Source organism: Dromaius novaehollandiae, chromosome 2 (assembly GCF_036370855.1).
Source record: "Dromaius novaehollandiae isolate bDroNov1 chromosome 2, bDroNov1.hap1, whole genome shotgun sequence".
NCBI classification, from domain to species: Eukaryota; Metazoa; Chordata; class Aves; order Casuariiformes; family Dromaiidae; genus Dromaius; species Dromaius novaehollandiae.
The window spans coordinates 28,073,067-28,099,355 of record NC_088099.1 but is presented as its reverse complement, the minus strand read 5'-3'; the positions used below and the strand labels follow the sequence as shown (position 1 = coordinate 28,099,355).

Sequence of the window (26,289 nt, the reverse complement as noted above, 5' to 3'; positions counted from 1 at the left end):
AACATACAGTAGCTTGCTAAAATTGAAATTCAAAGCTGCTAATTGCATCAATCGTGGAAATCGCACTCATTTAAATGAGGTGAGGTTAACTGTTAAGTTTGCTACTGAAGCCTGTCCAGCACCCAGTTTCTGAGCTTTCAAAACTCCCTTTTTTTGGCAGGAGGGGGGGGCCACAGCAAAGCATGAGGCATGCAAAGGCCATTGATCCAGAGTCCTGAGAGGTCCAAGCAGCCAGTGTTCGGGCACATGCCTATAACTTTGAGCTACCACAGTACAGAACTTACGACTAAGGAGAGTTTTTATGTTCTGCCACAATTAGCCAAGACACTAAGCATCGTTTTTTCCTCTCAGGAATTCTGGAAAGGGCAGCAGTAGCCTTTGCAGTGAGAAAGGTCAGGCGCAAACAGGGAGGCTTGAAATGTCATGAGTCACCAGGTGTCGCCTGTGCTGCTCTGTGCGTCCGCGGCTGGGAGAATGCCGCCCTTGGGAGGGAGCAGCCAGTTCTCCAGCCAGGGAGTAACCTGTAGGAAGGAAATCATCCCAGCTTGTTCAAAACAGTAAGCTACAACTCTGAGTCTCTTGGAGGCAGACTTGCTGCTGCCTTTAACTCAGATATGAAATAAACATTTGGATTTTCTTCTGTTAGATGGAAGTACGTACTGACAAAAAAATGCTGTATGTATGGTTGTGGGGGAAGAGCTTCAGGAATATGAATATCTTGTGGAAAAATAGCATTGTATGTTATAAGCTAATAGAAATAATTTCCACAATATTAAGTACCATAATTTCTGTTTGTTTTATAAGCTCCGCCGTACTGTAGTATCCAGAGCAAAAATGTAGCATTTCTAATAAGTATGCAAACCTTCAGTTTAGTCTACCTCTGCTCTGATTAGTGCAATCATATAGTTCATGCTAAACAGTCTCAGAAACGATAAAAGCTGTCATATGTACAACTTACTGATAGCAATATAGCTATCTATGCAAACTAGTTTGTTAGCAAAGTTATACAGACATTGCATGTAACACTGAAAAATGGACTTGGCTGGACACTGTAAACAAGAATGAAGCTGTTTGTAATCTTTCTCTCTCCTGACTGAACTTAATACACAAAACAGCATAAAGCAGGAAATCTCCCCTTTAGTTTTCAGCTTTCATGCTATTTCTGTAGAGCACCTCCTCATTTTCTTTCCTTTGCTTATTTTGTGTTGCAGATCTCGTTTCTGGGGAGTTAACCTGAGATACAGTATGTCAAAAATGTATCTCCTAAATGTGGAGTGTTAAAGGTGTAAGAGTTTTCTCCTAAAGCTGCTAATTATCTTATTATTTGCTTCTCGTTTACATTGGCATTTGGTTTGAATATTAGTGGGTGATTTCAGGTATAACTTTCCAACCTTTTTTGTTTCCTGAAATACAGACCCTAAGAGGCTTTATATCCTAATAGGGGACCTGCAGCATTCATAGGGGGACAGGAGAAGGTGCATTTTCCCTAGAAAAAAAAGAAGAAAAGTTTCAGTAGATTCAAAGCATGGACTCTGCTGAAAATTATTAGCTTCATATGTAAAACTCTGTCTCCTGAAGTGTGAAGCAGGCATATGGCAGCAAATGGTGTCTCACTCGCACTAAGCTATTCACGGTATTGCATATGATGCTTTATGACAAAACCCATGAACGACAGTTGGTATCATTGTGCATTTCTTCCCTTGTCTAGTGGATTTTTGATCAGTTTGAAAACTTCTGGAGGACTGGCAATTTTGGCGTTAATTAAGTTCTTGATATCTGCTTCTTTTTTTTTTTTTTTTTTTTTTTTTTTTTTTTTTTTAAACAAAGCAGGTATCACACAAACCCTGCTAATATCTGTTATCAAGATGCTATCAAGAAGTCACCTATGTTAATATGCTTTGCTTGAGTTACAATAATCAGTAAGATTCTGCATAATTTTACATGTGAAATCTTTCCTTTTCTGGTTTTTTACAGCACGCAGAAGGGTGGAACATTTAGATATTGTGTTTTTGATAGACAGCTCTGGAAGCGTAAGTCCCTCACAGTACCAGACCATGAAAGACTTCATGACTGCTTTGGTGAATAAGTCTAATGTTGGCCCAGAAGGAGTACAGTCTGGAGCATTAAAATATTCTGATCCACCAGAAGCACTCTTCTATATCAATAAACATACTACAAAACTGGAGATTACTGAGGCTCTCCAGAGTGATAACCCTATAGGACGAAGAACTTGCACAGCAAAGGCACTGATCTATCCAGAAACATTCTTCTCTGAGGCACACGGCAGCTGCAAGAGCAGAAGAGTTGCCCAGGATAGTGATAACCGATGGGAAATCCCACAACACAGACATGCTGGGTGACATGGCCCAGAGGTTACGGAACAAGGAAATTATCATCTATGCAGTTGGAGTAGAAGGAGCTAATTGAAACGAGTTTCTAGCAATGGCCGGATCAGAAGACAAATGTTTCTATGTGGATACATCTGAAAGACTTAGAAAGTTAACTAAATATAACAGGTGACATATGTGATCTTTCACCATCATGTAGGTGTATACTCACTATTGGCTGTTCTGCTCAACTTCCATTTCCCCTACAATTGTATTTGAAGGAAGGTTCTGCAAAGGCATCTATCAGATTGATACAGACACCATGATCTGTTCTGATTAGTGTGATTTAAATTACACCCATCTCTGTTTCCTGCTTCTTCAGTTCAACTTTGGTAGTGGCTGCTCTTCTCTGCTGCCTTCTCCTCCCACTGTGCTTCTGAATGAAAGCAGCTATGACTGCTGTGCTTTATTTGGAAGTCGATCCTTTTAGGCTGTGTTAAGCATGCTGAGAGCAGTTTGGTTCTCAGCCAGGGAGGCACCTCATCTGTGAATCCTGAAGAATCTCCGTTTTGTATAGACATTACAATGCTCAGGTCAGTCAGGAATGCAGTCTAGTTATGTGCTTTATACACAAAGGATGGGATTTATCTTACCTAGCTTTAGCTGTCTCTGGCTGTCATCTCTAGTCACTGTACTTTGCCTTTATAAGCAGTGGTGGATAGAAATAGGCATTTTGGGGGTGTGAGTCTCATGACCAGTTTAGGCATTTACATGAGGCTGAGATGAAGTATACCCTTGTCCTGTAGATGTTTGGTTAGGCCAATGTAACTCTGGTTACTCTGTCAGAGGAAAATGTAACTATGGTTACTCTGGGATAGAAGTGCTCACAGCAGTATATTCTGTGTTTTAGACCTAGATGTCTGAATTTCCATCTACATTGAATTTTACATACTTAACTTCCTTTTTATAGATCTATTTGTTGGGGTTTTTTTTTTTTTTTTGTCAATATGACTAGTAGGATTTGGGAGGTACAGACAGGATTATCCTCTAATGAAAATAGAAATCGAATCTGGTACTCTATTAATGCAGTGTATTTTCCTTTATCTTCTGCAGACTGTCCAAAGCAAGCAGATGTTATCTTCTTAATGGATGGTTCCAGAAACATAGATGAGGAAAACTTCAGGATGATGAAGGACTTTGTGAAAAGTGTGGTTGATCCAGCTGTTACTGTTCAAAATACCAAAATTGTCATTGCCCAGTACAGCAATGACTATGAAGAAGAGTTCAACCTGGGCATTTTTTTGAACAGATCAGATCTAGAATTTAAAATTCAAAGCATCAAACAAATTAAAGGACACTGAAGTAATCTTGAAAATGCACTTGAGAAAGGGAAATTATACTTCCAACCAGAAAAGGGTAGCAGAATATATGAAAATATCAAACAGATTTTACTGATAATATCACTGCTGGATGAACAACTGGTAGAGCTGCTAGAACAGCAGAAAGCTTGAGAAGGAGAGGTGTTGATATATATGCCACAGGTGTGGGAAACGTTGATCACTCCCAGCTAACACAGATAACAGGGGCACCTAGTAGGAAATATGCTGTTGATGATTTTTCTAACTTGAAGACCATAAAAAAGACTGGTTGATGTTATTTGCAAAGATGATAACAGAAAAGGTAAGCATCCCTGAACCAAACTGTTTTAAGATCTTGGTGTGCTGCTTTAAGTATGCTTCCCGGTTAGAGTGGTTCAGGCTGCGTTTGACTGATCTTCTGCACCGCTCTGAAAACAGAGTAGAAAAATTCTTCTGACTCAGATGAAGAAAATTATCTATGTGCAATAAATTAGCTACATACATCCAGTCTTTCTAAACTTGCAGAAAGAAATGACCTGGATTTTTTCTTTCTGCTCCCTCTCTAGAATAAAGGATATGAACTGACAAACAAATAACCATCCACGTCAGTTTGTGCTTTATTGACTGCTCCCTTGCAGCTTCCTATGCAAATATTTTCCTTCGCTGGTACTTGAGGTAGTTCCCATTTTTTTCCCTTAAGGTAGGGTAAAAGGATGTGCAGGAACAGTTACTGTGAATTTGATAAGTATGCTGCAAGTTCACACCTACTGTATTCCCATTAACTTATCTGCGTACTTCTGTTCTCATTTCTGCAAAGTTGAACTGATGGAGATTACGCAACCCAGGCTTGAGGATTTTAGTTTTAATTGCTGGTACATCTGGCTGAGTTTTAAAGTGTATAAATGCTATCCCCTTCATTACTCCAAGTACAGCTTTAGCACTTCCAAAGAGGTTCTACTTCTGGGTTAAGAGCAACTGTGATGCCATACCAACCAAACACTAATCTGAGAAAGTTAGAAGCAGTCACAACTATTGCAAGGCAGAAATACAGCACTACTGGCAATAGGTATATTCCTTAAATATGGATGTTTTCTTTTCCTCTGAGTGGCAAACACAAACAATAATGAGAAAGACATTTGTCTCACAGAATACTCATTTCCATGCAGTGACTGAGGCTTACCACAGGATCTTTACATTACCTGGTTTACATGATTAAATGAGGGGCACGGTGGCAGCACTGGCCATTTTATGGTATGTGCTTTCATTTCCCTCCTGCTTTTCCAGTCAGCTCACATGCAGTGACAAATTATGTTAAAATTCATATTGGGAGTTGGGTCCCCTACTCTGACTGCTAATAGCAGTGTTCTGGATGCCACAACAAAGGCGGAGCACAGTCAAAGAGCATAATGAGGAGCAAGGAAGGGAAGAGGTATAGTGTCAACCCAAATCTTAAACATTAGGCACAGCATTACTTTTAAAGTAATGAGATTACTATAGCAGTTACTTGTTAATTCTCCAGCACTACCTGTTAGAAACAAACGTTCCTCTGACATTTTAATAGGTACTTGCACAATTTTTTATAGCTGGGAAATAAGGGGAAGGAATGCAAACTGCTGAACTAAGAAGTGCCTCCACTGAAACAACTTCCAAAACTGATGCTGACCTTGCTGTGAGAAGAATGGACCCTCAGATTTGTTATATATTGATTATTTTGTAACAAATTTCCAATTAAAGGCATTCAGGGATTCTTGAACAATTTATCCATGCAATATGCTTTGCATTCCAGATTTTTATCTTCAGAAATAACTAGAAATTTATCTAAATGATTTAGAGACTTAAAGATCCATTTTAGATAATCTGCTTGAGATATGGAGATGGCAGATGGTTCCACATACTCCTGCCAGGTTAGCTGAATTCTGTGATGCACATGCTCTCCCCTCATTCTACTTATTCTCTTCTCCTGTTTTACTTTGCCTGAAGTGAAAATCCTTTAATGCATTTATTATGATTTTCCAACAGTAGCTTGTTTTGTGGATATCACTGTGGGATTTGACATCTTATCAGAGAGGGCAGGCGACCACTTGTTTCATGGATAGACCAAACTGGAAAAGCATCTCCCTAAGATTCCACAGGCCCTCCTGTCACAGAGGGATGTGAGCTGCAATGCTGGGCCAAAGGCATAGAGCAGTGTGGCTGTTAAGGTGGAGAATACCATTATGTCTGTATCTGCAAAGTTCTACATTGACAGGGAACCTGTCCTAAGACAGATGCTGTGATCAAGAGATCATCCCAACCTAATGCTGAGTTCTTGCAGTCGTGCTGGGAAACGTTTCAGCATGAGGATTAGACTCAACAAAATGTGATGGCTTAGGCAAAGTCTTTTAGTTAAAAATGCTATAATAAAGTTTGAAATACAATTATTGTTCTTCGCTTCCATGTGATTTAAATTCTATCATCTTTAATGTTTTTGTAGGTATTACTTGTGTTTTCAGATGGTGTGGATGATGGCTTAGAAGCTCTCGAACAAAAATCAGAAGAACTTAAAAAGAAAGGTATCATCTATTTTAGAAAAGTGAGAACATGTTTCATTTATCACAAGGCCTAGTAATTGAATGAGAAGAAGTATTTCATTTCTTTTGCAGGGAGAGGAGAGGGAGGCTAGCAGCAAGTAAAAGGAGTTACAGGATCAGATCTCAGATCCCCAGCTGGCATAAATCAGAACAGCTCCATAGAAATAAGGTAAGACTATTCTCCTAGCTTCATCCTTATTTTTGGCTGTGGCCAGTAGTGGATGTTTCAGAAAATAGCTTAATAACAGACTTAAACAAACAGTAATGCTTCTTTGGGATGACTTCCCTATTGAAGGACTTCATGATGTGAAAAATACCTCTTTTCTGAAGTTTGCCTAACTTTCCCACAACTGACAACAGGTTGTGAAACAAATACAGGGGAAGTCCTCACTGACTCACATCTGCCAACCTTCTGCACTGCATTTGAAATCATCCATAAGTCACACTCATCTGCTGTGTTTCACTTCTGTCCTCACTGCCTGCTATCACCCAGAAACCCAGGGGAGCGGGAACAGGATAGATGGCGTAGCTGTCTTCTGCCTGGCCCCTAAGGCTCCACTATCTGTATGGCCAGCTGATTACAGAGCCCCGGGCCAGAGAGGTACAGCAGGAGGGATGGAGAAGTTGCCATAGGCTAAGCCCTTCGGGCACGTACAGGAGATCGTGTTACACACAAAACACTGGAAAACGGAAGCCCGCATAGCAAGTGGTTGTTATCTAGAGCCATGCAAGGGAAAGAAACTGCACAGCCCAGCAGCAAGAGTTGCTCTCCAGGTGCACAGTCAGCTGTCTCTCCTGTCATAGGGTGGAGATTAAAGGCCTAGATTTGCTAATGGGAGACGCAAGGGGCTTCTCAATTGGTACCAATCCCCTTTGGTGTGCACCAGTGGTTCATCCCAAACAGACATCTGTTGTCTGGTGTCTGCTGACTCTCTCTCTCTCTTTCCCAAAAACAATCTTGCAAACAGTTACCTGTGCTGAACAGCAGGCAAGAGGCAAGAAGAGCTATGGCAGAGTACAAAGGTGACAAGCACAGGCAGTAAAATGGAGCATAATACCCATCTTAGAAAGATGTTATTAACTGCAGAGAAGTAACATTAGGCAGGACATGAGGCCCCTTTTGACACTATGGCAGCTGCATGGGAAGGATGAGAAAATAGGGGTACCTAATAGTTAGCTCAGCTGTATCGAATATTTTTTTCCTTGTGGAGTTGTGCATTGTTGGTCAGTTGTCCCGCACCAATAAACAAATTAGGTAATAGGAGTGAGCTGCAATTTGGGATTGAGTTAAGGTTTTAGAATATGCATTGGTCTTTTGTTTGAGTGGAGGGTTTTTTGTTTGTTTGTTTTTTAACTTCATTTGCTGGGACTGTGCAGTATCATTCAGCTAGAAACTGCTCTCCCCTCTGTTGGAGTAAATCAGGAATTTGTCTACTAGATTCTGTGGACTTAAATCAGAGTAAATTTAGTTTGTTTGGATTAGAGTCTGCTGATATTGCTAGCTATATTTGTACAATTGTGAAAAAGGGATGCAGGACTCAGCCAGAAATCCTGGAAAGTATTGCTCATTGCTGTGTCTAGCATATTCCTCTGTGGATTTGGCTCCTTCCTTAGGTTTCACCCTAGAACCCTAGTGTAATTGAATTTTCAGCAGAAGTGTTGCTTCCCTGTGCTTTTCTCCCTTACAGAAGAAAATTGATTTTTTCCTGATTTGAGCTCAAGGAGAACGCTTCAGAGTGTTACTGCATGGGATATCTCACTGCCTTTTGCTTTGCAATCTGAGGAACTGTCTTGTAGCCAGAAGCTTATTCTAATTTCACACTGGTGTCATTCTAGATCAATATAAAAATATGAATTATTACAGGAAAAACTGGGTTGGAGAAAAAATGAAATCAAATCTGTAATTTCTCTGAAGTCCACCTCAGCTCTTGATCTATTACTGCAGCAGATGAAATGATAACTTGAAGCTGCCTCAAATTTCAGCATCTCTCCATCCACCAACATGTTATTTAATTTAAAAAGAAGTATAACCAAAAGCTGCATTTTTCATAACAAAATTTTTTTGATAAATGATTAAGCGAATATTTATGTTAACACTCAAATCAACCATATGGTCTTGAATCATCAATCATTGTTCAAATAGCAAGATTTTTATGTTAAGCCTTTTACTGGCTCTTCGTTGTACCTATCATTTCTTTTTAATCTCTTACAGAATTGTATACAATTAAGAGTGTAGCTTTTACAGTTTGCATTCCTAACTGGCATCATTCACCTTCCTCATGATGCATATATAAATATATATATATATATATATATATATATATGGTACAAAAACTGTTTTTCCATGGAACTGATATTTACATTTATATTTATTATAACTAAGTTTGGATGGACTTATAACTGTTGTTCTGGAAGGAGCCTTCAATTTTGAGAAACTTCGATCTATAGAATTTGGAAAAGGATGTGAATATGGCACTGACTTAGATATTGGCATGACCAATATTGCCAGCAGGCTGTCCAAGTTCTTGGTAAGTTTGGTAAGTTATTTGATAAAGAACGAGTATATACAGTTAAACCTTCGGTTAAAGAACTGTAGAATCAGACCATAATTAAAAGGTTTGGTAAATATGACTAATGAGGGACTGATGCTATTACTAGAGCATAAAATGTGGTTGCATTCACATGCTGAATGCTTCCAGTGGGAGCAGAACCAGAGCCATGAGGGTATTTTTGGAAAATATAGTTTCATCCGCAGTAACTTCTTTTTTTCAAGAACAATATTGCAGAGGGGACCTGCTGCTCCGTGACTTGCAAATGCATTGAGGAAGAAGGTGAAATTGGAGATAGAGGAAAACAAAGGATAAAGGTAAGAATGCCTCCTAGCTTTGTATTGCTAGCTTTGAATTGTAACTAGTGACAGGCTAGCTGCACGTGGAAAAAAATCACACCTTGGGGACCCAACATACAAGTAGTACTTATTGCCTTTGCTACAGCTAATGATGAGTGAGATGCATAGAATGATTCTGCAAGTGAGTGCAATGCTTCTGGTGAGTGTAATCACTATTCATTGATGTTGTACCTCTGGGAAGATCTGGGAAGGCCTGATATTATGACCTTGTAGGTCAGCAGGAAGAGCTGTGGATAACTGAAGCAGATTTTCCTTTTCTGAGCCTCTACTGAGCAGCATGTAGATTTCCCATAGTCCCATTCAGATGAACTGAGTGGTTCAGATGAAAATAAAACCAGCTTCTTGAGGCTGCTGGTCACTGAGCTATAAGAAAATGATAAATACAAAGGAAAAATCTTGTCTTAAAATCAAAACAAGTAGCTCCTTTATTTGCCTTGGTAACTTTAAATCTAAGCCAGTCAGTTCTCTCAGTTTTAGCAGTCTGCTAGTGACTGCTTTGGAAAAAGGCAGGTGGAGTAAGATAACTATCTAGATATATTCTATGGGATGACATTTTTAAATCTTCCAAAAGGACAGTATAGCCCACTGTCTAACAATGCAGGAGGAGGAACTGGCCATCAGTTCTGATTAGTATGGAGTCTGGGAAAGATTTCATAATTTATGAGCTCTACTAGTTTTCCTTTAGCAGCTTGCCTGCTTTTTCCTAGAATGTGTGTCTTTAAGATAGAGATCTCTATTTAGAGCCATCAGGAAGTAGCTAGTAAGTGCTTGTGTGTCCCGTCTTCAAACATTCTTGAAGCAATTTAGGGTAGCAATCTGTTTCACAAAGGACCAAAATCTCTTGAAGATGTTACATTTCATTAAAGTTGTAAAGATTTCCAATAAAGTCCATGGAAACACGGTACTTTACATGTCAAGGGCATTAAAAATTAACCAATACAAACAAACAAAAATAGTTTAAACACAACTATCTATCTGTCCTTTGATTTAATAATAATTACCCCAATTGATTAGGAAAATGAAATCTGTAATACTTGGATACAACATACAAACTAACAATAATCTGTTGCATTTTTTGACTAACTAGATTTCTAGTTAAGGAAGGCAGTGGAGCCTTCTTAAAAATCAAACAATTGTGATTTTTGCTATATCCATTTGCTTTGGTGTAGTTACCAAACGATGGAAAATTCTATACGGTAGTCCATTATTTTAATGTTTAACAGTATTCAATTTAATGTATTTTGTTAACTTCCAGAATAATTTGGAGAGTGCTGTCAAATGTGTGCACTAATTCTAAATAAAACCATGCTCTATCATGTGGGCACTTGAAGAATGTACTTTTTCCAGGCATCAGGAGTGCAAACGCGGTGGAAAGAATGTCCCCTTTGTAAATGAAGTATTACCTTACATACAATCCTGATGTTCCTACTCCCTGTAGCTCAACATCTTGATTGGCCACTAATGGGTGTTTCTCCTCACTTGTTGCCCCTTAGGATTTCAACAGCCACCAACACTGCTGCTGGAGGCTTCAGATTTTCCAGCTCCAACAGCTGAAGAAATGGGCAGCTCAGGCTTACATAACATTAGTTAACATGTATTTTTTTGAGCTGCCATATCTTCATTTTGTCCTCTAGCTCTTCTCCACCTCTCCTGAAGTATCCTCTTGAGGGGAGAGGATCCCCTTGAGTCTTTTCACACTTGTCATCTCATCCCTTGCAAAGTCTCTCCTCCACACATGTCTCCTCTCTCATTACAAGCATCAAGCCAAGTCCAAGACATATCACAGATAGGTTTGCAGATGCCCCAGAAGGACAGCTATGCCCTGCTGCTACTTCTAATACTCTGCTAGGGCAAATGTTGGGCTTTTGGTTTGCCAGGGCAAACCACAGACTCCCTCAACTCATCAGCTGTGACCTGATAAGTTGCTATAAAGGAAACTTCTCTCTCACAGCCTTTTCACAACCCAAAGTTTGCTGCTCCAAAAAGCAAAGTTGCAAAGCAGCTCCTGGCAGGGTGGTACTTGGCAGTGTTGATGACCACATGCGGTAAAATTTGGAGGGTTAGACACTCTTCCTTTTGCCTTTTCTCTCTGAGGTGAGAGAATATGTGAAGGCTTTTCACTTTCCAGAAAGCCCTCACAAAATGCTGTGCCAGGATCAGTGCTTCCCCTGCCTGGCAGTATACTTAGGTGCGTGGAAGAAAACAGCTACTCACACGAAGCCGTGCCTCTCAATGCAGTATAATGGCAATTGTGCCTGGCTGGATTTTCATTCTCCAGACAGCACCCTGTTGCGAAAGAGGCCTCTGAATTCAGATAGGAGCTGACCGGCAATTGTGCTTCTTTTTGCCCTGTGAAGCTTTGTTGCACAGGGGAATGGGATGAGAGATTGAAAGAAGGCGCTCTCTCAGCCTCTGTGCTATTCAGCAAAGCTTGTTTCAGACCGAAGCATTAGGAGCACTCATTAAGCCTGTACTGACATTCGAAGCACGAGAGCTGTTTCTTACGCAGCTTTCATCTCTGAGGAATTAGGGGACAATGGAAATGTCCCCCCTGGGTTCAGAATGATGTGCTTTGCTGAGCACATCACACCTAAAACAGTTCTCATCCACCCTGTGCCTTCTGGAATACTATCCCCACAATTCATTTTTCTACTGGTATGCCTTTTCCTCAGGGCTCCCAAACCAGGGTGAATAGTGCACTCTCTACTCTTATAAAATGCTACAGGATAGGTTACATAAGCTTCTTCAAAAATAGCTGGACTAGAATAAAAACCAATATGAAAGAACAATGTTAAATCAGAAACACAAAGATATTTTGTAACTTATGTAATTGAAAGGTCTGGGAAGAGGTTGTCTTTCAAAAATCCGCATGAGCTACACAAAGAAGGACTCTACACGGAGACTTCAAAGTCTCTACAATAACTCTTCAGATTAGAAGTATTTCCTGGCTAAGGTCAGCTTGAGGCAAGTGGCTTGTTTTTTAAAGTAGACTCTTTTCCTGCAAGGAAATGTACAAGACTTTCTGTTCAAATCCTCCGTCTGGCTCATGTCAAAAGTAATGGGTCTTATCTCCACAGTTAAGAGAAGGTATATTTTATCCTATGGGTGGCAATTGGTCATTGATCATTCTAAGTATATTTTCTTGCTTGTCTTCACTGACAAATGTGGAGCTGTTTAGAGATCCATTAAAGCAATCAGTCTTGTGTCACTGTGAGGAAGCGCCAATCCTCACCCTCAAAGACAGAAGAACAATTGATTGACAGCTATTGCTACAAAAGGCATTCAAGAAGCAACTCTTGCTCTGAGCAGATGAAAATTATTTGGAGCAGAAGGAACCAGTGAAACTTAGGAACGTTTCTACCCAAACCAATGAAACATTCCTTATTAGAAGTCAAAATAAACATTTATGTATGATGATTTATGAATCTTGAACAAGATTCTTTCTGTTTTTTGTTTTCCTTTCATCTTTAAAAGATTCATTAGGGAATATATATCTCAATGTTGTCTTGAAATGTATAATTAGTTGCTGGAGAGTTTCTACATCATTGGAAAAGCTTTTCCTGAGACCTGCAGTGAAAGGCAAATGTTCATCCTGGAACACCATTCTAAAAATGGTAGATTTTGTGGTCAGTATTTCTTTTTTAAAATGAGACTAATTTTTGTAGGTAACTTTCTGTACATTGAGCACATTTTCTTGACCTTTTATGAAGAGAAGTAGGATTCGGGCTTGTTAAGTTTTGTTACTCTGTGCACCGTAAGTGGTGAACTACTGAAGCCTTGCATCTGCAATACTCTCCTCTCCAGCCAGGGAGTGCTAAATAAAAATAGGACAGGTGTTTTGCTAGGGGTAACAATCTGATGCTGGTTGCTAGATGAAGGAGCAACTTTCCTTAAAGCATGGAGAAGGAAGCCCCAGATTTCCTACATGAGCCCTAATTTGAGGGAAAGAGCCCAGACTGAAGTGATTTTTGGGAAACCCACCTGTTAATCATTTGCCTGTGTCCCTCTTACAGTCAGAACAGACAGTAAATTTGCTGTTTGTGCGGTTTTTTGGATCAAGGTTTGTATTTACAGGTCACTTCAACCATTTAAGCAAAGATAGTATTTGCTGGCAGATTTTTTCCCTATTTCCAAATATCCAGAAGCAGTATATGCAGCCAGCGGTTTTACCTGCTCCACAAGCTTCAGACGAGCTCCCTTACCGAGGGGAACGCAAATTCTGCCTTTCCTACCGCTGAAGCACAGGGGGGTGGGAGGTCTTGCTCTGCTGCATTGCATGACCATGTCAAATCAACTTGATTCAGACCAGCCCTGTGCTGATAGTATGTGGACACAGGACCAAAAACCTTCAGAGAGAAAAAATAAGGAATTCTATTAGCAGAAATAGTGCACAAATATTGACCTTCATTCACTTTCAAGCACCTAAATTCTGCAAGCTCAACAATATGTTAACATCATGTTTTATATGGAAATAGTTTTTAAAAGAGAATTAAAAAATAGAAATAGTTAATAATTTTAGGAATGGAAATAATTTAATTAGTAATTTATAGAGTAGGATAACAAGCTAGTCTCCAAATGGATACTTCTAAATCAAGCATAATTCGTTTTGGCTATCTTTAAGTAATAAGCATGTGTTTGACATATGCCAGCTATTAATATTCCTACAGGTGGTTATGAATTCTAGGTTTCTTATATTGAAATGCCAAAAAAAAATTTAACTGGAAAAAAAAATCTCTTGTTTCTCCACCTTTTTTTTTTTTTTTTTTTTTTTGAAAACAAAGTGATCTGGATTTTACAGCAAATCCACAACTACTCAGAAAGGACAAATGGAAAACTTATTCCAGTTAATTTAAACAAGATAATGATGGCTGAATGAAACACTAAATTTCTGTCCCATGAAAAAATGTCAATATTTATTTTTTTTTTATCCCAGCTCAGGATCACAAATTTAAAAAATGGTCTTTCCAAAAAGAGACAGACTCTTTTATGAAGCTGAATTTGAAGTGTAAATCAAAGGAAACTCTTTACCAGCTCTAAAAACTATGAAAATGCTGGATGATCAAAGAAATGAAGGAAAGTACCACTTTGTGATATTTGAGCAGGACCGGGGGTCTTGGCTCTTCTCCACAGCACAAATAGGGCAGAGCTGTGCAATCGGTATTATACTTCAGTTTTCGCTCATAAAGCCGCTTAACCTCTATACCCTATGTGGATACAGAGTTATGGCCACAGCAAAAGCCGAGTGATTCTGCTGAGTGCCATGGCTTGGAGAGAATGTGGGCAAGTTGCAGGTCAGATCTCTGACATAAACCTTCCTGCTGAACGGCCGTTTGTGTACAGGACGAAAAAGGATCAGGAATGCCTCAGGTTCTGCCACTTTGCTGACCCGTATATATTACCCCATAGAGGAAGAATATCTAAGACAGGTGTCTGTTCTTGTTGATATCACTGGACATCTCAACATCCTTGCCCAGAAAATGCTTGTTAATATTTTCTCCAATATTTTTACTTGCACAGTAGTTGCACAGTAGTTGCACAGAGTGTGATCCTGTATCAGTTAAACTGATTAAAAGGTTTGTTAAATAAATTGAAATGCTAGCTCTTTAACGTTCTCTTGGGAAATCAGTGTATGGTTTGGTAAACAAGCAGATAAATCACATTTTAGAGGCAGCACACTTCTGCCACAGTAGGTATCATATAGAGAGAATACACTGCAGTCAACAATACGGTTTTGGCAGGCTAGAGAGAAAAGTGCTTCCACATGTGATGTTATAAGTTTTCTATTATCTTACAATGACATATTAAAGTAACAGCTGCATCTCATTTTTTGTTTTCCTGGTAAATGTGGTTTGTTTGGGGGTTTTTTTGAGTCAATGCCTAATTTTTTGTCTGCACAGCCTTTCATATGCATTCATTTTAGTAGGAAAATGCTGTCATAATTTCTTGAGAAGTTCACATTTTTATCAGAAGAGCCTGTTTTTATATTTTAATTATTTTTTTCCCAATTAACTAGGGTGAAGCTGGGGACAAAGGAATTGCGGGGGAACATGGACCAAGAAGTTATAGAGGATGAATGGCAAGTACCTTATTATATGTCATTCTTTTATGGATTCTTTTGTTTTTAATAGACTCCTTTTTGATGCACTGATTGCACACTTGTATTGATTTTAAATGTTATGTCTTTGATTTTCAAAGGCTGCTAATCTTGTCCGCACTCTGTCCCTGTGTATGTCGCACTAATCAGAAGCAATAACTGTTTCTGAATGTCCTATCTGCTATTCCAGATCACTTGTCTTTTGTGTCTTTTAGATAAAAAACTACATTAGAAGAAATTTGCTATTTTAAGCGAGTTGTGATGATCCCCAATTATTCTCCATTTTGTCCTAATTTCCCCAGGTTCTTGTGCATTTCTTCCTTTTTTTCCTCCAAGTTCCTGTGACTGAATACTAACTTCAGATCTCCTTTGCTGTGGCAGGGAGTACTGAGTGCCAGCTTCTCCCTACGGGAAGGCGAGCCGGGAGCCGAGGGTGGTAACAAGCCAGGCTGGGCAGTGCCCTCACCAAGGAGGGCCTCTCCCACTGCCCCAGCGAGGGAGCAGGGCCGGCTGGGGGGCAGCCGGGGGCAGCCTCCAGCCCTGGGCTTCAGTCACCTCCATAGGGATGGGGCTGGGCTGAGGCTGGGGCAGCTGGCCCACAGGTTGAGGGCCGCATCAGGTCTGGTTACCCTCATGGTAACAGGGTCTGACACAGCCCTGCAATGGCTGGGCAAAGCTGTGGTGACGGAGCCAGGCTGAGCCCGGACTGAGTAGGTGGTCTGTGGATCGGAGGCGGGATCTGTTGTGGCCAGGCAGGGACCACGATGTGGTGGTGCTGCCTGGGAGCCTCTCCCCATGGTGCCAGCAGGAAGGGGGCAGCCCCAGCTGTGCTGGCTCTGAGCTGGCCCTGAGCCCCAGCGCCAAACCCCTTGTGGAGGACACGCTCAGGGCCCTGACATGCTGTCAAACTGGCTTTCTAGTGGGTCTTGTCAGTTCTGCAACAGGTGGCAAAAACACCACACACCACCTTGTGAGAAGACCTTGAAATGGTCTTGTGGTAGGGCCTTGCGTAGATGGGATTTTGCCTCCAGACGTCACTTGAAGCTTTACCCCTGCCTGTGTGTACATATATACATACATACATATAGATATCCTGGATACCTGTATGTTGATCTTTGTAATTAAGAGGTCTCTTATGCATTTATCTGTAAATACCTTCTGAAACAGAGATGTGTGGTCTACAACACTCAACTCACAACACCGGCAAATTGGCATTTCTCTCTTCTAATACTTTTCACTTGAGGGCTTCGAAGAACTTAACTAGCATCGATGAATCTATCACAACTGTTCGCTGACAAAAGCAGGCAGGGCAAGCATTGCTGGTGGTGTTTGGCCAGTTAGGCAATAAAGGTAAAAAGGAGGTAGACACGGCTTCACAGTAAGGCACAGCTTGAATTAAATCATTGCTACCAAATGTGACCCACCTCTCACCCTTATTTCTGCTCTATATCTTGTCTCAGCTTTTCTGAGTGTTACTGTAAGCTGATTTAGCTCATCGAAAGAGCAGAACACTAACTCAACAAAAGAAGGAACTTTTTTGCCAGGTTAGTGAGTTGAATCAGTCAACCTTGTGACCAAGCGTCAGAGACAGCGTGAGCAAGGAATTGCATAGCTCGCAGCAGGGCAGAGGACAGGAAAACCGGGAGAAAGGAGGGGAGAGAGGAACGTCTCTTTTATGGTGGTGGTGAGCTGTTGATTTGGCTCAGCCAAACACAAAAGTCTGATAACCCAGAGTCTCTGGCAAGGCAAAGAACAAAACTGATAACTCATAAATTCTCATCCCTGCTTTTCCAAAAAAACAAGGATAGGTCAGAAATTAAACAAGACTATTGCCACTAAAAGCAAAGATATGCATGTACTATTTTTATTTTGAGGATTGTATTTCTAAATGGGCTTTGAACTGACTGGATGAGTAATATGCTTGACAAAAATGAGCTGAAATATTAGAAGAAAATTGGTAGTATGATGCTATCTAGGTTGTTTCTCTCTTTTAAAAATGAAAATGATGTCAGGCCTGATGCTCCTCTTTTCTAATTCTCATTTACACACAAGACAATAGAACTTAAGCATTTAGCAGGTAAATGAAGAGGGAAGGATGACAGTTCATTTCCAGTAGAAAATTTAAATTTTATATCCGCTGTTTATGTTCTTTGAATACCGTGTATGTAAAACATGCCAATATTTGTAGGGGATTTCAGGTCCTGCTGGACTGACAGGCAGTCCAGGAGACTGGGGATCTCTAGAATGCAGGGTAAGACCTAGACTCTTCATATTTTGCAAGTCCTTTAAAATGCATTCTTTTATGTTCAGTCATTTCAGGGTTTGCGTTGTTTGGAGTTTTTGGTGTCATTTCTGTCAAATAAGAACAATAATGAAGAGCTCATCATTTTGCTTCCTAATCTCTGCAATGCCAATGGAGTAAAATAAAGCAGAAACTTACTTTTGCCCCCAAACTAAACAGATGTGACTTTGACCAGAATGATTATAAAGTGCCATTATTCTGGCTAGCTTGTAGAAATGAATTTTACACTAAAAGTATTCTTCCCACTCAAGAATGGGGGGGAAATGGTTTATCAAAAATTATCAAATGTGTAATGATATATTTGCTATAAGCGAATAGCTTACAGCTTCAAAACAGGACCACAGTTGTAATTATTTACAACAGCCAGACACAAAAATTCCTCAAAATATTAGAAATCCAGAAGCGCGAAGAAAAATACTGGCCTTTTCTCACCCTGACTGAAAAAAAAAACTTACACAGATAACAGGTAGTGAAAACCTTCTGTTCTACAGTAAAGGCTTTCGATAATCCCAAATCCTGGTAGACATTATATAAAACTATAAAATGTGTAATGCAATCAGCCATGCTTGATATGATTGTCTAATTCTGTAAATTCTTTTTTTCCTGTGATTGGAAAAATAGCTTAAGCAATTAGGTGAGATGAAGATAATAATGTATTATTATAACCTGTTTTTTTTCCCCGTCTTTAGGAGAGTAAAAGATTGAAGCGGCAAGCCTTATATTCTCTTTGTATTTCTAGCATACTCTGTGTTGCAAATATGCACAATGCAGCATTTCATCTCACAGTGATGTGCTTATTTATGTCTTCATTCTGTTCTTGTGCTGCAGCCATGTGAACTTTTTGACTATGTTCGCAGACACAGCCGTAAGCATTTAATCTTGTTTTGATACTGTAAGCCCAAATATCAGCACTTACTTCCTGCCCTGTCATATTAATATCCTATTAGTTCTGTCTTCAGCATTCCTCTGCATTTTTGGTCTTAGCAGGCAGGTGCTTGAAAAATAATGTTAAGGCTTAGTATGCAAAAACTTTAATTTTGTTTTTATTCAGAATAATTCCTTTTCTCAAAGCTACTATAATAAGATTTGTTAGAATATAACCACAAAGTAGCTTTGCTAGATTTTTTTCCTGTTCTCTCTATTGTAATGCCTTAGAAAGTGACAATGCCAAATGGTGGGAGTTTTCACAACTAATATTATATTTATATCTCTGAATTTTGGTGGAAACCTTGTGAAAATGTTAAGTCTCGAGTGGGGTCAAGTCCTGCTTGTCCTTTGTACTCCATTCTCCAGTAAAACCCAAAAGAGTTTTGAAGGCGTACATGCAATATAAGATAAAAAAATGCATGCACCGTAAGTCACTGAAAGTCTTAGGATCTTTAGAGCTGGGGCAAACTGAATTCAGTATAAGTTCCACCAGTGGCTTCAGGGACACCAGCCTCTCACCTTCTATTTTTAAACCTATTCACATGCAAAATTTTTCAATTAAACTTCCTTTTTCTCTTTCTTAGGTTGCTGGGATGGTAAGTACTACTTACTCCTATGTTATTGTTAGTGGATAAATAGAATGGTGGTGTTGAACTGTAAAACTGACCTAGCAGAGATCTCATAAGCTGTGAACCACTTTGGCTTTGTGGTTTTAGGCTCCTCCCAACCAACCAAACTTACTTAAGTCATATGATTCTGAGTTGCTTGTTGACTTCACAGGGATTAAATACTATGTTGAGAGTCATATATATGCTGTACTGTAGCTTTAGATTGTTAGTTCACATGTAGGATGGGATTTATCTCTTCTTAATTTAGCTATCTAAAACACAGGCGTCTGGCCTCTGAATGCTCCCTCTGCAGCTAGTGCCAGCACTTCTCTCTCTCTTTACTGGTGAATGAGTGAGGCTAGAATAAACATGTCAGTATTCATAGCTGTGAAAGGTGTTGTCAAACCCATTCTTAATTAAAAAAAATCATATATTATTTGGCCATGGCTAGCTCAGCTTCAAAATCACAGCTCTCTGACCCTAAGCAATCTAGGGCTTCACAATCTCAATTATTGTTATCCACTGTAAAGTGCTCAAATACCCTAAGGTATGTACATTATAGCGTAGACATTTCTCCTGCTATATATGTATATATGCATGCTCCTGCCATCTGGATATGTTCTGGTTATTCCCGTTTTGCAGATGGAGCAACATGGCATAGAAATGCTAAGTCTAGGAAATCTGTGGAGAGCACAGGGTTTAAGTCTCTGAAGTCCTAGAACACATCCACTGACTCATCCTGCACATCTACTCCCTTCCTCCTCCAAAGAGAAATGTTTTTTACTTTGTTTCTTTTTTCTCTCTCTCTCTTTTTTTTTTTACATTTTCAACATTATCCTGTCCCTTTACCTCGCTGTTCTGAAACACTTCTCTTCCTGAAAGCTCAGCTAGGTTATGTTTTACTGCTATGAGTTTCAAAATAAAGGCATATCCTTTTTGTTCAAGGCCAATTGTAGTGTTTAGCTGACTTGTATTGCCCATATGATCCTAATTTCTGCTCCTGCCGAATGGGTATAACACCAAGCAGCTGAAGGTTCTCCCCACAGTAACATGGTGCTTGACCTATATGTCCCTATGTTATACTCAGTGCTTGCTGGAGCATGTTTGGATGGCACAATGTATTGTGAACCAAGTTGTGGGCTAAGTGACAATATTCTTCAATAATATTTGTCTACTCCAATACTCAGTACTGCCCATCAGTTGGCAAGAATGCATGAAGTTGTATGAAGCAAAATTTCCTCACCTTGAGGCCATACACTGAAGTCAGCTTTAGAGAAGTCCCTGCCATAAAAAAAAAAAAAAAAAAAAAAAAAAAAAAAAAAAACCCTCTAATGATTCATCCCGCCGCATGAACCTCACAACTGGCATACTTGTCACCATTTTAGGCTTCTTAAGTAGGAAGAACTGAACTGAAAAAGAGCAAAACTCAATACAGTTCCTTCACATCTTTTATGTATTACAGATTTCTATTTGCAATAAAGGTTCACAGGCCTTCTTAGTGCCCCATCTCATTTTGTTTCATTATCATTTGATTTAACCTTATTGGTCAGAATATTGCTGGCAATACCAAAATAATGGAAGTTCCTCCTTTGTAATTTTTCCATGATTATCTATGTTGTGGTGTTTGGTTTCTGTGCATATTCTGCCTATTTTGCTACTTTCTACTTGTGCATGAGAGACATAGCCGGTGTTAACCTTCTCTGACTCTTCATAAGTCTAACTGTATTGCAACTTCATCACTGCAGACTAATTTTGTTCCTTGTCCTTTTCCAATCTTCTTCTGTGTTCTTAACACTACCAGTCCTTCCACTGCATTATGCTCAGTTGCCAGGTCATTTTATCACACGTATTAATTTAAAGCTTTCTCCTCTCTATTTGTTCTGATCTCAGTATCGTTCTCCTCTGATTTTTTTGCTTCCTAACTGTCCTTTTCCCTTATGGCTCAATATCCCTCAGCGCTTGATGTGCTCCATTCCCAAAATATTTCTGATGCCAGTTATACATAGGAAATTATAATGGAATTTTCATCCATCCTACATTGAACTTGGCTAGACTATTGAGTCAGTAATCTCCTCCCTTGATGGTTGCTAGACAAATGTTCTAGTTAATGTTGTGGTTATGTTCCCTTCTGTAGTCTGTGATTTTTAAATTAAATTTTCTTTCATGCTCCAGTAGGTTATTTTCTTCAACACAATTTCTACTTTTAGCCATAATGTTGTGGCTGGAGTAATTACAATCCAAAATGTATTTCATTCTAGCAGTGTCACATGCATTATCAAATCTTAATGGTATGCCTCAGAATGATGTAGTAATAATAGCATCAGATCAGTAGCATCTGAGCAGCACAGCAGTACCTGAGTTAGTATTGGCCCATGTTGTGCCCAACAGGAGCTTTAAGACGGAATATTGTATGCAGGTGATACAGGGCACTGGTATGCAAACTGGTGAACATGGTCACAAGCTTGCTCTGAGCACAGTAGCACAGGTTCTGCCTCTGCAGATGTGCCCAGCGAGCAGGCCCTGGACTGCAGCTGATCCACATCCTGCTGGCTCTGAGTGCAGGTGCAGGCGGCACTCGCTGGAATTCGAACAAAACTGAAGCTCATGTTCTGCTCCTGGCACTCGTCTTGCTCTGCTTGGGTGAGGCTGAAAAAGCCGCTTCTGCTCTCTGTGCTGCACCTCACCCCATCTGGAAAATAGGGCTAACATAATTTAGCACTATTTTTCAAATATCTTTGTAAAACCCTTCATAAGAACAAGGAACTTGTATTTTTCTGTGCCTGACTTCAGTACAAACTTGGACAGATTTTTATCTGCCCCCTCTTTTCCTTTGTACACCCTTGAGATGCAAGATGTTGCTTAGCGTTATGTCATTTTATATATGGCTTTTATACGCATTACTCTCCATATCTGAGATGCAAGGGAAATAAATAATTTAATAATTTATTAACCTGGTTTTTTTTTCATTTTCCTAGGAAAATTGAAATGTCCAGTATATCCAGCAGAACTGTTATTTGCCTTAGACATCTTTAGGACTGTCACTCCTGAGAAACTTGAACAAATGAGAGAGATTATAATAGCAATAGCAAACCGTGCCAGAATCAGAGACAGCAACTGCCCAGCGGGAGCCAGAGTTGCTGTCATTTCCTACAGCTTGGTTACCCACCACCTGCTCCACTTCTCAGAGTTTCGCAATGAGAATAAGCGTCTCAATGCACCAAAAAATATTCCTTATCAGAGATCTTCAAGTGAACAGGATGTTGGCAGTGTGGTGAGATTCGCTGGGAAGAATGTTTTCAAGAGAACTTGTCACGGTCCTAATGTGAGGAAAAATAGCTGTGGTTTTTAGCTGCGGGCCAGCTGAAAAGGCGTCTTCTGTTGGACAAACTGTCCTGGAGATGGGTGCAGTGGAAGTCATTCCAGTAGTTTTTACTTTTGAAGGCACACCCTATGTCTCTCAAGCTTTCCTGGTAAGAAATTTACTAAGCTTTTCTTCTTCATGCTCAGCAGAGTTAGCTTAAAACAAGAAACCTTAAACATATTCGGTCATACTTATCCCACACATAACGCTGTTAAACACAGTGGCTCATCTGCATCAAACTTTGATCGAAATTCTGCGAACCACCATTTGGCAGTTAATCTGCAGTGATGCTAATGAAAGTTGTGGAAATACTGGAGATTTTGTAAGTATATCTTAGCAGACCACAACAAAGATAACGTGTGCACAATAAAATACATGGGTAACTTTATAAATGGAAGGAGGGGAAATTTCTTGCCCGGTAACCTACCTATTGCAGCATGTCTTACAACTCTAATATGCTGGGACTATTCCCATCTGGTTATAAGCCTACAAGGCAGATTACGGAACAGCAGGCCATCTTTTCCTGAGCTTTCAGTAGATGGTTCATTCTGAAATGGTAAAAGCTGAATAGTAAAAATAACCTCAGTGCAACCAGCAAGCTTTATACAGTAACTGGCCACACTGAATAGGTGCAAGTTACACATTTTATTGCTTGCCAAAGAAGCTACCAAAAGAAGCTGGAACTGTGCAAAAGACTTCTAATACAAAATATATTACTGAGAGTTAAAAAACCTTCTCGTTCTTCATATGAGGATCTCCACAGTTTTAATTTATATGAGATATGTGGAGCAATGAATAGAAAGAGAAAATTTTACAAATGAAAATGATATTGCAAACTTTATGTAAAACACTACTTATGTCTGACATTGGCATGTTTTGATGCTAAGCTTTCTCAAGAGCTAACCACAAAAATAGTCAAGATACTAGGAATACTCCAGTTGTCTTCCTGTTGTCTGGACTTCATGAGTTAACTCTTGGAAGGATAAAAAAGTAATGTTTTAGCACTGGAAGTTTCTAACAATTCTTTCAATGCCCTTGGAGCATGCTCCATACTTCCTTCTTTGACCCTGTTACTAGATGTAAACAATCTTAATAAAGATGAAAAAAAACATTAGTAAAGCACGTCCACTTTCACTGCTGAGGATACTAGATACTAGAATACTAGAACATCTCAGATTAAAAAACAAACCTTGGCTTCTAGGCCAGTGGGACTTGAGAGCTTTTACTGAGGCTTCTTTTCTTCATCCTGTCAGAGTGCACTTTCTTAAAAATGGATGAAATGGGAGTATGCAGAGGAGTATGGTCATTTCTCCCAAGGACAGTGAGTTCTACTTTCCTGGAGAAGTATTTTAGAAGCTCTGTCTTCTTGACAGTAGCAAAAGGTTCATCTGCTGGAATTCATTTTTCTATGAAATAAGAGTTATGCTATTAACTTAGATGGCCCTTATCACGATGACATTAAAATCATCCAACCAACAAACTGTTTCTCTTCCAAAGTATGAGGTGAATCAAAGGTGCTCACAGAGCAGCTAATTAAGATTCAAAGCCTATCTAGGGTGGTTTCTGCCTTTGTCTTTTATATCTTAAAAAATAAAGCTTGGAGTTAGTAGTAGTCCCATTCCCCTTAATAGAGCTTTTGTACAAGTACTGCAGGTAGACTTTCTCCTCTGAAGTGAATTGGTACATACTGAAAATTCACTACAGTGTGCGTTAATTTTTGTTATTCTGCTGTCTAGTTTCTGAAAGGATATTGTACTGTTGTCACTTGCTGTAAAGAAGAAATATCAGAAGTGATTTCATAACTGAGATTTTTTCATAACTGATAATTTCATTTAATGCTGCCAAGTGACCCTACAGGAAAAATGTGATTTATGTATTAAAAATTTCCTAGGAGATCATGCAATTTCATTTTAGGTAGAAAGACTCCAAGTCAATGACATGTACTTGGCATTAAAGAATCTGTTAAAAAACAAGGATGTTTTTCCATGGAAGCATGGAAAAAAGAATATGCAATAACAATAACTTTGAGTTTGGGAGTAAATTATTCTTCTGTCTAATGAGGAATAAAAGAAAGGGTATATGAAAAAAGAATCATGAGTGGGACATGAAAGATTTTTACATGAAGTATATGGAGTTATTGGTTTAGGTTTTGTTAATGTAGGCTGAAAATATAAATAATAAGTGATCTTGCAGAAGTTATAACGCTACCACATAGGAAGGACTTTGAGAATTTGAAGGAGCTGTTTCTTCCCTTTCTTCCCTACTTCACAGAACTGTTAGTTTTTAAATTTAAGTTATGTTTCTCTAACACACAGTTGAAACTCATCGTGTAATGCCCAAGATTTTTAGCCTATTATTTTTGATTCTGACTTGAATAATTAACTAATTGTGTTTGGGACAAAGACTTCCACATAACACATAGCATAAGTAAGAGACTATATTAGGTGCAGTGGGACTTCATGTGGAAAGACTCTTGGGAGTCTCCCCCCAAAGGGAGACTGACTGTTTCTCATTAGGGCTGAATTACTTAGTTCCATTCCTGTGGTTTCTATTGCAGCTGAGTTTGTCTGGAAATGACACCTCTTCCTTTTCCTCAAGTGTCATGCTGAACTCACAGCTTTACGGATGTGAGACTGAAGCCTACTGAATCTCTCTGGCCTTGTGCATACGTCTTGCTCACGAGAGCAAGCCCAGCAGGATCTGACCTGCCACTTCTTTCGGATTCTGTGCATAGCTTCATGTGTATGCTGGACTTTATTGGCAGACTTCATGACAGTTTATTCACACTTTAGTAATATATACAAATGTATGGAAGTAATGCAAATGTGTAAAGGTATATATCTAAACATATGTATGGGTGTTTATGAAATATATAAGATTTTTCTCATAATGTGATTTGTGCCATTGGTAGCTTTTTTATTTTCTTTTTAGGAAGAAACCGCTGTATTAGAATCCAAGTGTTGAAGCAATATTTTAAAAGAGGACAAGAAATCTGATATCACAAACTCTTAGTAGTGTTTCAGATAGGTCCCAACTTTGTAAAGGCTCCCTGCATTTTAAAGGCACAGCCATCAGCTCATATTGTTTAGTTGGCCTTTACTTTTGATAATTTTTTAATCTGAAGCGATTGCCAGAAATGTTGACTGTGTTACAATATTTCCTATATGACAATCTTTCTGTCTCATGCATTTTTCCACACTTTGAAAATACAGAATTTCCATTGGGCTCTGTCAGCTGGGGACCTAACAGACACAGACGGATCTGAAGTCTTCTGCCAGTTTCAATCCAAGGGAATTTGCAGGAACCCTGGCACTTCGCACTGAGGAAATCATACAAAATTGCTTTTGGTTATATGTATCTCAGATAGGACTTCTGGTTTTGTGCATGTATGTTAACACTAGCAAAATGATTTTATCTCATTCTGGGTCATAGGAACAAGTCCATATAAGATTACCAGAACTGGGATACACATTAATCGTCCATAGTGCTTGCATCCCTAAATGGGGCTTCTCGGCCAATTTTGTGCACTAAACTTATGCTTCACCAGCAGCAAGACACATGTTTTTTCAAAATGCTTTTCCTGATTTCTTCTATTAGTGCCATAATATTACAGGTTTCCTAAAAAGACTTCCGGCAGTTATATCCATGATGAGTACAGTCTCAATTTAAGTAGCCACTTAAATACATTCTGACAAGTTCCAAATGTATGATAAATGATAAAAAGCTGCTGCAGTTGTTGTGTGTTGTGATCTCTGTCATAACAAAGAATGTAAGCCCCTTATCAAGTATACACTGAAATAAACAGGATAGTTTTTATTTTTTCATGTTTTAATG

The 26,289-nt window shown here is 39.3% G+C and overlaps 1 pseudogene; it reads left to right on the top strand.

The window, feature by feature from the left end:
- Positions 1–474: 474 nt before the first annotated feature.
- On the top strand, positions 475–2,520 carry LOC135327665 (collagen alpha-6(VI) chain-like; annotated as a pseudogene).
- Positions 2,521–26,289: the final 23,769 nt, after the last annotated feature.